Source organism: Phoca vitulina, unplaced genomic scaffold, assembly GCF_004348235.1.
Source record: "Phoca vitulina isolate PV1807 unplaced genomic scaffold, GSC_HSeal_1.0 scaffold80, whole genome shotgun sequence".
Lineage (NCBI taxonomy): Eukaryota > Metazoa > Chordata > Mammalia > Carnivora > Phocidae > Phoca > Phoca vitulina.
The window spans coordinates 5,642,061-5,658,961 of NW_022589783.1; the positions used below are offsets into that span (position 1 = coordinate 5,642,061).

The 16,901-nt window shown below is 43.6% G+C and overlaps 1 protein-coding gene across 11 annotated transcripts in view; it reads left to right on the forward strand.

Moving 5' to 3' along the window:
- The window catches only part of PRKAG2 (protein kinase AMP-activated non-catalytic subunit gamma 2), a 252,372-nt gene that overhangs the window by 181,428 nt on the left and 54,043 nt on the right, over nucleotides 1-16,901 (forward strand). The window contains exon 1 of one of the 11 annotated variants that reach the window (XM_032394372.1): nucleotides 16,470-16,548. The exons of 9 other annotated variants lie outside the window; for them this stretch is intronic. The gene's annotated coding sequence lies outside the window, so the exon portion shown is untranslated. Of the gene's footprint in view, nucleotides 1-16,469; nucleotides 16,549-16,674; nucleotides 16,732-16,901 lie in introns of those variants that run through there. One more of the 11 variants, XM_032394373.1, reaches the window with a different exon arrangement.

Genomic DNA, 16,901 nt, shown 5'->3' on the forward strand with positions numbered 1-16,901 from the left:
GTACCTTTCCTGGGGAAGTTCCTGGAGCATCTGGTCCCTCACGATAAGGGCAGAAATTAAGACCCGGGCATTAGGAAAGATGCCCAGACTGATGGCGGAGGGAGAGGCCACCACATGGCGGGTCTGGATGGCCTCTCAGGCCTAGAGAGCCTGGGACAGCGTCTCCAAGCAAAGAACAAAACCCGCAGATCACCTTATGTATCTGATCACATTGAGAGAAGAGTTTTGGCTTTGGCCGAGTTTGGGGATGATTTCGTGATAGACACATTGAAAATTTAACTCCCAGAAAGCATTAAATTGGACAGAAAGGAAGGTGGATCATAGCACAGGATGCAGCTTGACTGCGGTGCACAAGATTCGCAGAGTCATGACAATGTTAAGCCTTGAATGTTGACACAACACAAAAGGCAGGTAACTGCGTGTGGACGGTGGGGGCGGGAGTGGTGGGGGTGCAGCTGAGCGGTCACCTTGACCTTCTGCACAGGAAGCGGGGTCAACACCACAGTAGCTGAAAATGCCTCGCCCTGGAAAATACGTACAATGAAAAGCATTTAGGCAAGAAGCTAATGTCTTTTTTTTTTTTTTTCCAACAAGCAAACTTCATAGGAGTTTGAAAAAAATGATGCGTTATGTGAGTGGGATAAAAAGGACGGGACTCATTGGTTCATAAAAGGTGCTGTGAATTTGGATGGTAGCTGTGCTGGGCGCTACGGTGATGATTAAGAGTTTCCCTTTCAATAATCAAAGTGACTCTCTCAATAAAAATAGAAAGAAATGCCTACCTAACACAATCTAAGGCCTTCAACTCCGGAGAAGAGGATGAAACGGGTATTTCCTTTAATTTTTATGAGTGCAGGAGTTATTTCTGAGTTAGGTTGGGCTGTCGTGCAGTCAGTCTGCTGTTTTCAGATGTATTGGGTGTCAGGACCCTTTTCCATTCATGATTAGTGAGGACCCATTGGGCTTTTATTTGTGTGGGTCTCATCAATTGACAGTTACCATATTAAAAATTAAAACTGAGGGTGCCTGGGTGGCTCAGGTCTGCCTTCGGCTCAGGTTATGATCCTGGGGTCCTGGGATCGAGTCCCACATCGGGTTCCCTGCTTGGCGGGGCGCTTGCTTCTCCCTCTTCCTCTGCCCCTCCCCTCTGTTTGCACTCTCTCACTCTCTCTGTCTCAAATAAAGTCTTTGAAAAAAAATTAAAACTGAGCAATTTGAAAATATGTTTATCTAAAAGATCAATAATAAACTCACGACATATTACCATAGACATATTTTTATTCAAAACAGTTGGAAGAGAGGCATTGCTTTGCATGATGGCAAATCTTGTCAAGACCTGGGTGAAAGGACAGTGGGACTCTCCTGTCTACTTCTGCATTCATTCTGTTGCCATATATATGTTGTTTGGGATGAAGTATGAGAAGAAATTTCAGCCTCAAACAGATATATGGTTGGAAAAGGGAGGAGTATTTTATTTTTTTAATAATTTTTATTTATTTATTTGAGAGAGAGAGAGAGCACCAGCGGGGTGAGGGGCAGAGGGAGAAGCAGACTCCACCCTGAGCAGGGAGCCCGACACGGGGCTCAATCCCAGGACTCCAGGATCATGACTCGAGCCGAAGGCAGATGCCCAACTGACTGAGCCACCTACGTGCCCCAAGCGAGGAGTATTTTAATAGCCTCTTAGAAAATTGTGGATAGTCTTCTGGACAAGTAGTAGTTTCTTATAACATTAGTTGCAATGTGGAATCTGAAGCCATATTAATAAATCTTCACAGCCTACATAACAGAATCTATTCTATTACATTAAAATCTACCCATCTCTCCTGCACTGTGAGTGGATCTTTACCCCATGCATGATTTTGTAATATCATGCATTGGTCATTTGGAAAATACTGGGTCACTGACTAATGCAGATCTTCCAAATGTTGACCCATTTCATTACACAGTATTCAAAAAGCAAAATCACCTTTATTAATAACACCACCCATCTCCTTCCGAGAAGTCTCTAAGTATTGGGAAGCTGTCAAGCTCATTATGACAGACCCAGCTTTTCCAAAATTCTAACTTCTGCTTGAAAACATTGCATCGTTGGCAACAAATATGGTCAGTTGTTTGCCTTGAAGTGACAGGCTCCCTTTGTTCATTTCGGAAAAAATGTCTGCCAAATACGCAAGTCTGAGAAACTACAGTTTGTTGGTTTTTCAATGTCTCATTTAAAAGGCAGCTCAACCACACGCATGTTTTTCTTCAAGAATACCATCGTATTGCAGCTTGAAACACGAGTATTTTATGTGTACTTCTTGTTTTTTCACACAGAATATTAAAATGACACGTATTAAAGGGTTGAGATTTAATAAAATGAATAAAAAATTTTTTAAGAGAGGGAGAGAGGTGGGGTGGGGAGGGGCACAGGGAGAGGGAGAGAGAGAATCTGAAGCAGGCTCCATGCCCAGCACAGAGCCCGACGCAGGGCTCGATCTCACCACCCTGAGATCATGACCCGAGCTGAAATCAAGAGTGGGACCCTTAACTGACTGAGCCACCCAGGCGCCCCTAAAATGAATAAATTTTACTGCACCCTCAAGGATGCTCTTAAGTGAAACTGGCTTATTTCCCGCGCAGTGGAAGGTTAGTGTTATTTGCCACCAGCTCGGTGTGAGATGAGGTTCTGGAGTTTTCCAGGGCGCAGACTTCGATGGGGCACGGGCAGTGGTGGGGAAACAGCAGATATCGCCTTCGTGTTCTCATGAGACGTTTTGACCTAGACTCCCTGGAAAGGTTGCAGGGACCCCCAGGAGTCCTCTGACCATGCTTTGAGAACCACCAGTATAACTCAGAGGTGTTTCGCTGCTGTTGCAAGGTGTTCCTGCGACCCGTACATCTCTCAGAATTCCACGGACAGAGACAGGGACTGAGGAGTTGCATAGGATTTAGGACCATAACCTTGTCCCCCATTTGGACCTAATCTTAACACGCAAGCCACTCCCTGGAGGGAAAGGGTTCTTAACCACCCACGTTTCAGCAGGAAAATAATAAGCCATTACCATTTTCCTTTAAAATTATTCATGTTTGATAAAAGGAGAAATGCTAAGTCGCCTTTATTCTTTGCCACTCCCATATTTGTGTGTGTGTGTGTGCACGTGCACGCGTGTGCACAGGCTTTCTCCCAGATATGTAGACTATATACCTGAAAATACCTTTAAAAAGTGCCAACTGACATGTCTGAAGAGTTTGGTCCAGATTCATTTTTCACTCTATTGTGCCTTAAAAAATGAATGAGTTGAAATCATTTTTCCCTCAGGCCGAACTTAGTCCTTATAGATACCAGCTACTCTGTGTTGAAGGGAAACTCGATGATGTTTAGTGACAAACAACACTTCCTGTGACTCATGTCCCACACGTATGACTAAATCTTCCAACCCAGGGTTCTTCAGGAGTTATACACCATCTTCCTTTATTATCCACTTTATGACTAAAAACTACAGTAAGAAAAAATCTTGACCCACGACTCACACACATGTACATATAACTAAGACAGCTTTCTTGAAACAATGATCCCCCTCAATGCAAATTGATATGTCTATGATATTTCATTTTTTTAAGATTTTATTTATTTATTTGTCAGAGAGAGAGAGCACAAACACAAGCAGGGGGAGTGGTAGGCAGAGGGAGAAGCAGGCTTCCCGCTGAGCAGGGAGCCCGATGCGGGGCTCGATCCCAGGACCCTGGGACCATGACCTGAGCCGGAGGCAGACGCTTAACCAAGCCACCCAGGTGTCCCAATGATATTTCATTTTAAACCACGCCACTCCTGACCCATTAAACTACTTCCATTACCCATGAGTGGGTCACACTCTGCAGCTTTTGAACCACTGGTTTAGGCTTGGTTTCTTACAGGCTGGTTTCTCATATTCCACTTGTAGTAGATGTGCTCGTGCTGAGTGACAAGGAGCTGCTTCTTGTCAAATGTGTCTCTTCTCTTTCTGTCTCTTGACTTCTCTTCTTGCTTCCTTGAGAGGACCCTGTCTTCTCATTGAAAGTATCCCCCTTTGCCCGTGTGGATGCCAACCCTGGAGTTCTGGCTCTCGGTGCTGACTTCTTTCATTCTCCTAGAGCAGTTTTCCCAAAGTGTAGGATGAATACCCCTAGGGTATGCAAGATGATTTTAGGTGATATAAGGAAGAACATTTTAATAGCTACATATTTGTGTATCTGGAAAAAAATATATCTAGAACATCCATACCTACAATTTCCTGGAATTGTTGCCTAAAGACTAATTTTTTTAAAGTCAATTTTGAATAATTGTACAGGTTGCATGGAAATATGATGAAATGGCACCTGACTGGAGTTTGGGAAGCAGAACTGATGAATCCAGGCCCTGTCATTCTCACCCAACACGGCACACACCGCCCGCTCCACTCACATAATCATCGCGACCCTAGTTACCTACCAAGGGTACTTCTTAGACGGCCAATCAACATCGGAAATTTTGCTGGTTTACCCCAGCATTTCTCCTTTCTTCTTACCTCAAATAGGCTCATCCTGTCAATTTCCCCGATATCCTAGTGTCTTCTATTTATTTCCTGATCCACTGAAATATCAAGCCCAAACTCTTTTTTTTTTAATCTCTGCAATACTTCTCAGAGTAGCTTGCTTGATTTTTACATTCATTGTAAAAACATCATAAACATTCTTGCTGGTTCCAGGCTCTCCCATATCCATCCCTTTCCACTCAACACCGGCATTAAGATCTTCTGATATTGTCCAAACAGTCTGAGAAGATTACATTCGCCCCTCGAGTCCTACCTCATGAAATCTAATTCTATCCCCTTGACTCCCAGGGGTCCCCACTGATCTGTCCCTAATTTCTCTACAAGAACACTCCGCTCTCGGATAAAGGCCATTCACCTGTTGTGTCCTGCCAGTGTCTTCACCCTTAGAGCTTTTCCTCTGCTGTGGCCACCACCTGAAGTGCTCCCCCACCCCTCACTTCCTTCCAATCTGCCTCAATACGTCTCCTAAAGGAAGCCTTACCTCTCAAAGTGTTCCTTAGCATTTGCATACGCTATGCTGTTGCTAGAGTTGGTTGTTTTTGTATGTGTGTGTGTGTGTTTTCTTTTTACTTAAACTGCTTTGTAATTTTTTTTAAGATTTATTTATTTAGAGAGAGAGAGTTCGTGCACAAGATGGGGGAGCAGCAGAGAGAGAGAGAGAGAGAACAGGGGTAGGGGGTAGACGGGGGCAGAGGCAGCGGGAGAGAGAGAATCTCAAGCAGACTCCCCACTGAGCATGGATCCCAATGAGAGGCTCAGTCTCACAACCCTGAGATCATGACCTGAGCGGAAATCAAGAGTCGGACACTTAATGGACTGAGCCACCCAGGCGCCCCTCCTTTGTAATTTTTGACAGAAATACAGTTTTCACAATTAGGCTAAAACCTCCACCCAATTAGCATATCACCTCCTGAGGGCAGGGCCTAGATCTAATATAATTCCCAAATATCATGTAGGATGTTTTGGCTGTAAAGTAACAGAAATGGTACAGGTACAGAAGTAGGACAGGCTCCAGGCAGGGTGAGATACAGGTCTGCTCGGTGATGTCACCAAGGACCCAAGCTCTTTCTCGGCACTGGCTTCCGCTGAAGGCTGGTCCTCAGTAGCAGGCAGGGCCCTGTGCTCTCCGTGGCAAGCTGCGGTGGGGCGAGGTTGTGCGTGCCTGCGTGCGGGCGCCAGCTCTCTTCAGCCGTAAGCCCTTCCTTTTACTCCGGGACAGTAAGAAAGATTGTCACCATCGTGACTCATGTAAGGAAAGGGTATATACTGTGACAAAATTCGGGCCTTATTCTAGGAAAGAAGGTGGTAGAAGAATGGATGCTATGTAGACAGTCAGTCGTATCCAGCACAACATAGTGCAATGTGCCACACTCTGAGGAGTACACAGTGCTAATACGGGGTATGCAGCTGAGCCTAAAGTGGGGACTACATGTGCGTATATATACATGCCCATATACACACATGTATTCTTATTTATGTAATCCGTAATTACATATATAACATGCTGTAGAGTATGAGAAATACTATCTCTTCTGAATCAAGGAATAAATAAAATGACACATTGAGCTAAGAATCAGAATGTACATATAACACACAAAACACATAAGAATAGATAGAATGATACCATGTCACGGAACTACAGTGTAAAGAACTAAACGTAAGAGGCACTAGATGACATGACTGCTTGCATGGAAAATCCTAAATAACCAGCAAAACAGCCACTAGAACTCACAAGTAAATTTATCAAGGTCACAGGATACAAAGCTAATATACAAAAATCAGTGATATCTTTATGTGCTAGCAGCAAACAATTGGGAAATGAAATCTGAAAAACAATTTCATTTCCAAAAGCATCAAAAAAAACCCTAAGATACTAAGGAATAAATTTAGTAAAAGATATGTAGGACCTCTACACTGAAACCCACAAAAGATGACTGAGAGAGATCAAAGACACAAAGGAACAGAAGGACCCACCATGGTCCTGAATTGGAAGGCCTGACATTGTTAAGAGGTAAATTCTTACCAAATTGACTGACAGATCAAACGCAATCCCAACCAAAATTTCAGTAGGCTTCTTGTTATTCTGAAGTGTATGTGGAAATGCAGAGGACTTAGAGGAGCCAAAGCGATTTTTTAAATGAAGAACGAAGTTGGAGAATGCTCATTACATGATTTCAAGTCTTACCACAGAGCTACGATAATCAAGAAAGGGCGGTCATGACAAAAGTATAGATATACATCATTGAGCAGAATGGAGAGGCCAGACTTAGATGCCCGATGTATGGTAGGTTGATTTTAGATAAATGCTGAAGCTAACTTTTATTTTCATTGGGGAACATAAGTCTTCTTAATAAACAATATGGAACAACTAGATATCAGCATGGGGGGGGGGAATGAACCTAAACTCTTACCACACATCATAATAAAAAAATTAAACCAAAATAGATCAGAGGCCTAAATACAAAAGTCAAAATATAAGAATTCTAGAAGGAAATACTGAAGAACATCTTCACAGTCTTGGGGGGGCAGGCAAAAATTTCTTAGGATGCAAAATGCATGAATCATAAAAGGATAAATTGGATCTTATCAAAATTTTAAAATTTTGCTCTCTGAAAGACATGGTTAGGAATGTGAAAAAGCATAGCACAGAATGGGATAAAATGTTCACAATACGTGTATCCGACAAAGGGTCAGACCTGAAGGCTCCACTGGGGAAGGATCCATTTCCAAGCTCATGTGGTTGATGGCAAGATTCAGTTCCTTGCAGACTGTTGGAGAGAAGACCCCAGTTACTTGCCACATGGGCCTGTCCAACATGGTAGTTTGCTTCATCAAAGCCAGCGAGGGACAGAGTCTGAGAGTAAGACAGAAATCACAGTTTCATGTAGCCTAAACATGGAAGCAATATCCCATCACCTTTGCTTGTTCTGTTGGTTAGAAGCAAGTCATTATATCTAACTTACATTCAGGGAGCAGGAATTACACAAGAACATGAGTCCCAGGAGGTGGGGATCATCAGGGGCCATCTTAGAGTCTCCTGCCACATTCATATAACTCAACGTGGACAAAAGAAGTCCGATCAAAAAGTGGGCAAAAGATGTGTACAGTCACTTCACTAAAGAAGATACATGAATGTCCAATAAACACATAAAAAGATATCATCAGGCCTCAAGGAGACGTAAATTAAAACCACAAGGAGAAACCATTACCCACCCACTAGAATAACTAAAGAAAAAGAAAGAAAGAAAAACAAAAGGACCATACCAAGTTTTGATGAGGATATGCAACAACTGGAGTTCTCACATGGTGAAAGGTAAAATGATCCAGCCAATATGCAAAACTGGCTGTTTCTCATGTTAAACGTATACCTCCCATATAACCCAGTCGTTCTACCCTTTGCTATTTATCCAAGAGGAATAAAGTGTCCACACAAAGATTTGACTGTTTGTTTATAGCAGCTTTATTCACCATGGTCAAAAATTGGAAACATCCCAAGCTCCATCAACAGGTGAATGCAAAATATGGCGGATCCATGCAATGGGGACACTACTCAGCAGCAAACTGAACAAAGGACTGTTATACACAACCAGGTGAATGAATCTCAAAATCCTTATGCTAAGTGAAGTAATCCAGGTGCAAACAAGTGTTTACCAAATGCTTCCATGTATATAAAATTCTGTAAAATATCTATGGCAGCAAAACCGAGACCACCAGTGGCCCTGAAACGGCAGAAGGAAGGAGGGATGAACCACGCAGGGGCACGAGGAAACGTTCCGGGTGATAAAAATATTTTGTATCTTGATTGTAGTGGTGGTTTTATGTTGGCTGATCAGACTGTGCACTTGAAATGGATCCGGTTTATTGTAGGTAAATTATATCAATAAGAAAGAGACTCTATCTTTCTTAACATTTTGATTTACAGTTTGCGGTATGCAGATCCTGCATCTGCATTTAGTTGGTCGGCTCTGTGTCCCCCCTCTTCCCGCCCCCCCCCGTTCACATCAATCCTCCTGATAGCTATGTAACACCATAAATAACAGTAAATAAAGATCACTGAATTCCCCAGAGCCAAGGGCAGAAGACGCAACAGAAGCATTAACCAGGCCCCTTTGATTTCAGCTTGACTATTGGACTTCCTTCTGAGCACTTTATGTAGAACAGAGCAGAAAAAATGGAAGTAGTCTGTTAATCATTTCTGTAACTTTTCACCAATTTCTGGCCAGAGTTTCTATAAATGAAGGGATTAAAAAGACAAAAACTGTTATCAGTGGTCTGTTCTGGAAAGGGCTAACAAGTAGGCCAGTTGTAAGGGAAAGAGTAGAGAACCGTGAAAAAGCCTTCCTGTGACTTTAGATCATTTTTTGTGTTGCTTTATTTTTTTTTAAAGATTTTATTTTTAAGTAATCTCCACACCCACGTGGGACTCAAACTCACAACCCCTGGATCAAGAGTCCCATGCTCCACTGACTGAGCCGGTCAGGAGCCCCCTTTTGTGTTGCTTTATAATAGAAACCCAGCACAAAGTTTATGGCTTGATGCATTAAAAATTGAAAGGTTAATTGAACTTATTGAGCAATACTTATTTTTTTTATTGGCAAAGTATTATGGGATGACAAGAATTATCAAGAGAATAGAATATATTTAGCTCCCAGTAAATCCTGTCAAACACAAACCTAATAATAAAATATTTTGGTTAGCAGAAAATAAAACCAAATTTGGGTCTACTTGTCTAAAAGCAAGAGAAAAACATATTTCAGACCCTGACTCCTGGGTCCACAGAAGTGGAACTGGAAGAGTTACAGACTCACCCTATGTACGTGTAGGGTTCCTCCTTCTTTGATGTGAATTTCTAATCTTACCAGATATTTTAGTGACCCACCTACCATGGTGCCTGACTTGCAGCAGATATTAAATATTTGCTCGATGTCTGTCTTCAAAATCTTAACATTGTCTACTTTTTGGAAGTTAGAAGATAGTTTAACAGAAAGAATCCAGGCAAAAGGGACTTTTTTTGTTTGTTTAGTTCATTTTCTTCATCTCTTATTTAATCGTCTGAAACAGATTTTCAGCAGACTTTAACTGTAAAATTGGTTACCACTCTGAAAAAATATTGTGGAATAGATGCTCTCTAAAGGCAATCATACGTAAATGTTAGGAAGGAACCAAGTTTATTTGGTAGCATCTGAAATTGTTATTTGGAAAACTATCAAAATGAATAAAACCTTTTCTCCAAATACACTGATTGAAATCGATCAGAAGAATTAATAGTTATACTGTCAAATATTTTAAGTTTTTGAGTTTTTATCAAATCTCTACACCACTTTAAAAAAATCAATTGTTTTCACTTAACAGAAATTAAAGCTATGGGGTGGGGACCAGAGCTGGCTGAGCTCCCCACCGATTTCCAAACCAGGATGTGGAGTGCTGTGGACAAGTCTCATCCTCGGAGGGAGTCTATTAAAATAAAAATGTTTCCTGCAACCCCTTCTTAGCACAGGCACTTTGTTTTTTCTTCTAAATGTCAGTTCCATTGCTCAAGGGAAAGCAGCTATAAGCATTGGTAAATAGGAATGAGGTCCAGAAGAAACATGAGTAAATGGAATGAAATCATCTCTGAGCCCATTGATGCTATCAAAATCAATTGTTTACCTGCCACGTTTTCTAATTTGCTAAGGATGAACAATTCACTTCACTCAATTATTTTTGGAACGCCTACTATGTGCCAGGCACAGGAGATAGAAAGATGATCAGTCTTCAGAGATTACGGGATTTGGGGAAACAGCAAAGTAAATCCCAACCCTGTGTTAAGTCCTCGTAGAAAGAAATAGGTGGGTTAAGAGAAGCAGTTAACCAGGTGAGCTGTAGAAGAAGTCAAGAATCAGGAATGCTTCCTGGTGAAGGCTGAGCCTTCCTCCTTAAGACTCATTCTTAAAGGAATGGGGAGAACTAGCCAAGTGTCAGAAGTAGGGAGGGAGGCCAGAATGATCAAACCCTTAGTGCTCTGAGCCTAAGCGCGGGGGACGCAGAGAAAATTGGCAAGATAAGATGAAGAAATGAAAGGATCCGACCCCTGCTCTGCGCTAAGGAGCTCACAAGGCATCCCTAAAGGTCCCTAGAGCCATTGAATAGTTCTAAACGGGGGGTAACAGGAACAAGGCTGTGTGTTTAAAAGGTCAGTCTGGCTCCAGCACAAGATGAGATGAGACAGGGGAAGCCCAGCTGAGCATTGCAGCAGAGATGGAGACCAGGGGGGCGGCCTCTGAGGACAGGTAGACAGGTGGAGAGGACTCAGGGCTACTTTCGAGGGATGAGTTTGAGTTGTCCATAGAAAATTCCAGGACACCACCAGGAAGAAGTCCCGAGCTCAGGCTTGCTGGGAGCTTGTGATTAAGGCTTAGAAGTAGTCTGCGCAGAGGAGGGAGGGTCAAAGCTGGTCCGAGAGCTGAGCAAGTCGCAGAACAGGCAGCTCCTGTCCTGGCACTGGTGGGCGCCCCGTCCTACCTCCTCTTCCACACAGAGGACGCCTTTGTTCAAAGAAGACAGTGGGGGTGGGGGTGGGGAGGTGCGGGAACAGCAGAGCTGCAGGTTTCCACATGCTAAATTATTCAGGAGCTACTTATCCAGTATTTAAGGTTGATTTACTTCTTGCAGAAGCTATTTAAGATAAAATGAAAGGTAAAGTGAACTCATATCCGACCTCAGTGCCTCAAGGAAAGCTTTTTTGGCAGTCATTTCATGAATAGGTTTTCCTGTCCGATGGTCGTTCAGAATACACCTAGGCACAGTTATGTAAGACAAACCTTAATAATTTAGCATTTCTCACCAACCAGCAAGTCATACTGGTAATGGCTCCATGGTTTTCAGGCATCCTGTCGATAAAGTTCAACTTCAGCCTCCTGCTCCCTCCCATCACGCTGGAGGTTGGCCGCCCAGACCCGCTGTAGAAGCCTATAGAATACGGGTAGAAATACTGCGATCTGCACGAGGCCCAGCTAGGAAAACCCATCTCCTCTCGACTATGATCTGCCAGTTTAGTTCTCAAGAGAGATGAGATGGCATCACACATGCAAACCCCTTCTCTGCATGCAGCACGTTGCCCAAACCCTTCTCTTTCCTGGCTTCCCCGTCTCCCTGAAATAGCTCACATGGAGCCTGGCATATAAGTCAGTGGAGATTTTAAGAAAACATCACCTAAAATATCACCACGACAGGGCAACTGACAGCCCCCAACTTTAAATTATTTGTGCTAACTAATCCATCGCGCATTTGACCCTGTCGACATGTATATGCATGCCTGAAACGCTCGGCAGACCCTCAAATTCCTGAAAATGACCTGGTGTATTACAGAGAGCAGTTTAATCCCTGAGATGTCTCACCAAGTGAAAGCAAGCTCCGGAAAGAAATTCTGCCTCGCTAACCTATAACACAGGAACGTTTTTATTTCTGTCTTCTCCTGCACACCCATGATCAAGTGGAGTGAAGCCTGAGAAACTCAGAGTAATTTGTTTTAATTTCCATTCTCTCCCAACTTCCACAGCAATGGGTACAGGACTTTTTAGTCTGAGGACCACGTTTGCATGCTCACTGCCTCCAGACACACATATTCCTGTTTATGGCCCATTTCTGCCTCCCAAAAAAAACCCAACTCATCTGGATTATAGGTGAAACTGATGGTGCTCCCAATAAACACCAATTAGGGATTTGTTTTTACAATTATACCAGAATTACTACAAGAAATTAAAACATAGATTTTTCAAAAATGAGGTTGATTGACACTTCCACTATGTACCCCTGTGCTTTTTTTTTTTAATTAAGCTTTTTATTTTGAGCTCATTGTAGATTCACATACAGTTAGTTGTAAGAGATGAGTGCCCTCCACCTAGTTTCCCCCAATGGTAACATCTTGCAAAACTAGAGTGCAGGAGAAATTGAAACCCTCACACATTGCTAGTGAAAATTTAAAAAGGTGCAGCTTCTGTGGAAAACAGTTTGGCAGTTTCTCAAAATGTTAAATATAGAGTTACCATATGACCCAGAAATTCCATTCCTGGGTCTATACCCAAGAGAAATGAAAACATATGTCCGCACAGATCCTTGTAGTTGAATGTTTGTAGCAGCAATATTCACAATAGTCAAAACGGGAAGAACACCTAAATACCCATCAACTGATGAATGCATAAGCAAAATGTGGTATATGCATACAATGGAATATTATTCAGCAATAAAAAGAAAGGAAGTGTTGCTCCATGTTAGAAAGTGGATGAACCTTGAAAACAGTATGCTGAGTGAAAGGAGCTAGAGATAAAAGACCACATATTATATGATTAAATTTCTATGAAATGGCCAGAATAGGCAAATCTATGGAGACAGAAAATAGGTTAGTGGTTGCCTAGGGCTGGGAATAGGGGTTAAGGGAGTGATAGCCAGTGACCACTAGAGGTTACAGGGTTTCTCTTTGGGATGATGAAATGTTGGAAACAGAGATGGTTGCACAACTCTATGAATATACTGAAGACATATTTTATGGTATGTGAATCCTATCTCAATAAAGATTTTTTTTTTAAAGATTTGTTTATTTGAAAGAGAGTGCATGAGCAGGAGGGGCAGAGAGAGAGGGAGAGAGAATCTCAAGCAGACTCCACACTGGACCCTGAGATCAGGACCTGAGCTTAAACAAATTGGATGCTCAACTGACTACACCACTCAGGCGCCCCTCAATAAAGATTTTTTTTTTTTTAAATTAACCCAATATCGGAGTGCCTAGGTGGCTTAGTCGGTTAAGTGTCTGCCTTTGGCTCAGGTCATGATCCCAGGGTCCTGGGATTGAGCCCTGCATCGGGCTCCCTGCTCAGCAGGAAGTCTGCTTCTCCCTCTCCCTCGGCCCCTCCACCCACTTGTGCTCTCTCTCTCTCAAGTAAATAAATAAGTAATCTTTAAAAAAAAAAACAAAAACCCAATTGGTTATTTTCTCCACACAATTAAGTCAGCATGGCTTGACTTGTGGGAGAAAGAATATAGTACATCACAAGCAGAATGGTGACATTGATTCAGTGAAGATCCAGAATGGTTCCATCACCACAAGGATCCCTCATGCTGCCTTTTATAGCCACAGGTCCCTCTGTCCCCAATCCCCCCCCCAACCCCTGCACCCACTGATCTGTTCTCCACTTCTATAATCTTGTCATTTCAACAATGCTATATAAAAGGAATAACACAGTATGTACCTTTTGGGGATTGGCTTTTCATTCAGCCTAATTCCTTGGACATTCATGCAAGTAGTTGTATGTATCAATAGTTCATTCCTTTTTGTTGCTAAGGACTATTCCATGGTTGGGATGTAACGTAGTTTGTTTAATCATTTGCCCGCTGGACAACATCTGGTATTTCCAGTTTGGGCTATTGCAAATGAAACATGGTATACAGGTTTTCCCGTAAACATAAGCCTTCGTTTCCCCGGAATAAATGCCCAAGATGGCAAATGATGTGTCATATGGCAACTGTATGTGTGGTTTCGTAAAAAACTACCAGGTTGTTTTCCAGAGCTGTGGTGCGACTTCCCGTCCCCACAGTGATGCAGAAGGGATCCTGTTTCTCGTCATCCTCACCAGCATTTGGTGTTGCTCACTGTTTTTATTTTGGCTATTCTAATAGGTGTGTGGTCACAGCTTACTGTGGTTTTAATCTGTATTTCCCTAATGGCTGATGTTGTTGAACATCTTTTCATGTGCTTACTGCCATTCATCTTTTTCAGTGAAGTGTCTCTTCATATCTTTTGCCCATTTTCTGAATTCTGACTTTTATTTTTCTATTATTGAGTTTTGAAAGGTCTTGACATATACCCGACACTAGTCATTTGTTGGCTGTGTGGTTTTACAAGTATTTACTCCCACTCTGTCTCTTGTCCTTTCATCTTCTTAACAGGGTCTGCCACAGAGCAAACATTTCTAATTTTAATGAGGTCCAATTTGTTCATTTTACCTTTTATGGATCATGCTCTTGATATCAAGTCTTACTCTTTGCCTAGGAGATCCCAAAGATTTTTTTTTCTACAAGTTGTATAGTTTTACATCTTATTTTCAAGTCCATGACCCAATTTGAGCTCATTTTTGTATAAGATCTGAGGCTTATGTGAAGGTTTATTTTTTTGCCTATCAACCTTTCCTCCAACACCACTGTTTTTGCACCTTCCTCAAACAACAGTTCGATATACTTCTGTGGGTCTATTTCTAGATTCCCTATTTGTTTCTTTTGATTATTGTGTCTGTCCCCCTACCAGTACCACAATGTCTTGATTACTCCTCCTTCGTTCATTTTCAAGATTGTTTTAGCTATTCTCCAGCCTATGCCTTTCTGTATAAATTTCAGAATAAGCTCATCTTGTCTACAGAAAATCTTGTTAGGATTTTGGTAGGAATTGCATTAAACGTAGAGATCAGTCCGGGGGAGAACTGACATCCTTACTAATTTGGGTCTTCCAAAACATTAACATGAGATGTCTCTCCATTTATTTAGGTCTTCTTTCATTGCAATCACATATTCTAATTTTCAGCATACAGATCTTGCACATGGTTTCTCAAGTGTGGATCCCTTCTGCACTGGGAGGGAAACGAAGGCTTATGTTTACGGGAAAACCTGCACATTTAATTTTCTTTGCAGTGATTATAAATTATGTATTGTTTTTAATATCACTTTACACATGGTCATTGTTAGTATATAGAAATGCAATTGATTTTTGTGTGTTGACATTGTAGCCTATGACTTTGCTGAACTCACTAGTTCTAGTTGTGGTTGTTAGGTTTTGGTTTGGTTTGGGGGGTTTTTTGTTTTTGTTTTGTTTTTCAGTAGATTCCTTGGCACTTTTTACGAAGACAACCATGTCATCTGCACATAGGGATGATTTTATTTCTTCCTCTGCAATTTGTATGCCTTTTCTTTCTCTTTATTGCCTTACTGCGGTGGCTGGAACTTCCAGTACTACCTTGAGTAAGAGTAGTCTGGGAAAAGAGGCATAGTAGCCGTGTTCCTGAACTTAGAGGGCAAGCATTCAGGCTCTTGCTGTTAAGGAAGACATAGCTGTAGGGTTTGCTGTTTTTTTTGTTTGTTTGTTTTTTTACCACCAAAGGTCTTACAAAATTAGTTTTGTCCTCTCCTTGCCCCCCCCCCCCCCCGCCCCTTTTAAGCAGAAGCTTAAGACAGGGATTGGCCCAACTGAGATGACAGAGCAAAAAGGAAATGCAAAGGAGATTTTAGTACTTCCTTTTCCAGGCCAGGCTTGAAAGAGTGATAAAACTAGCTTCCTTTCACGGGGTGGGTGGGAGTGTGGGTGTGGGTGGGGGGTGCTTTACAGCCCTAATCAGCTTATCGCTGTCAGGCCTCTGCAGTCTGCAGTGAGTAAAGGGCACGCCATAGATGGGGCAGAAACTGGCTGTCACACAGGAGGGCCCCGGGAGTCGGGCGCCTGCCTCCTCTCCGGCAGCCCTGCTCTCCCAGGCAGCCCTGGCAGCCTCCCTGCCTGCCAATGTGAGCTGTCGATAGGAGAGTGTCAGATACCCAAGATCCAGGGTGACAGGCGTGGCCAGGACCAGACTGAGATTTGTGTGAGCTTTTGGCAGTGGCTCACCCAAACTAGAGAATCAGCTGTGAAGAAAGGAAGCAAATTAAGACTTCCACGGCTGGGTAAAACTGATAGCTACAAAGTGCATCTACAATACGTGTAACCCACGGAACATTTTTTTTTTCTTTTTTAAATAGGGGACGAGGATGGACAGTTTAATCTAAAATCTAAAAAAAAAGCAATCACCCCCCCCCCCGCCCCGCCCCGTGTGCGGTGCCATCTCCCTCTCCGGGGTCCCGCGGCCCCCAGCTCCTCTCCCAGGCGCGTCGCCCCGCCCACCCGGCGGCGCTCCCCTCTCGCCCCACCCCCGGGCTGGCCGAGACCACACCTGCGCAGGTTATCCCTGCGGGGACGCGCCGGCCGTGGGTGGCGGGGAAGGTGAGCGGACGAGCGCGGTGGGGTGGGAGGGCCGGGCAAGGACGGGAAAACGGCCTCCGCTAATGGCCGCCCGGCGGCCGTGGCGGGAAGGTGGGCCGCGGCCGGAGGGGGGCGCCCCGGCCGCCGTCGCGCGAGCCCTGCTCGGGCTCCTCGGGGTCCTCTTCCCACGCTTCCTCCTCGCCGGTCCGTACCAAAGCCGCCGGGGGCGGGGGGGGCGGACCGTTCCACTCGGGGAGGGGCGGCAGGTTAGGCCGCGGCCCGCGCCACCTGCGGCCCTCCGGGCGGGGGCAAGGCCGGGCCGGGGCCGCGCTGCCCTCTCCGTTCCGCTCCGAGCCCGCCCGCCGCCCGCCGCC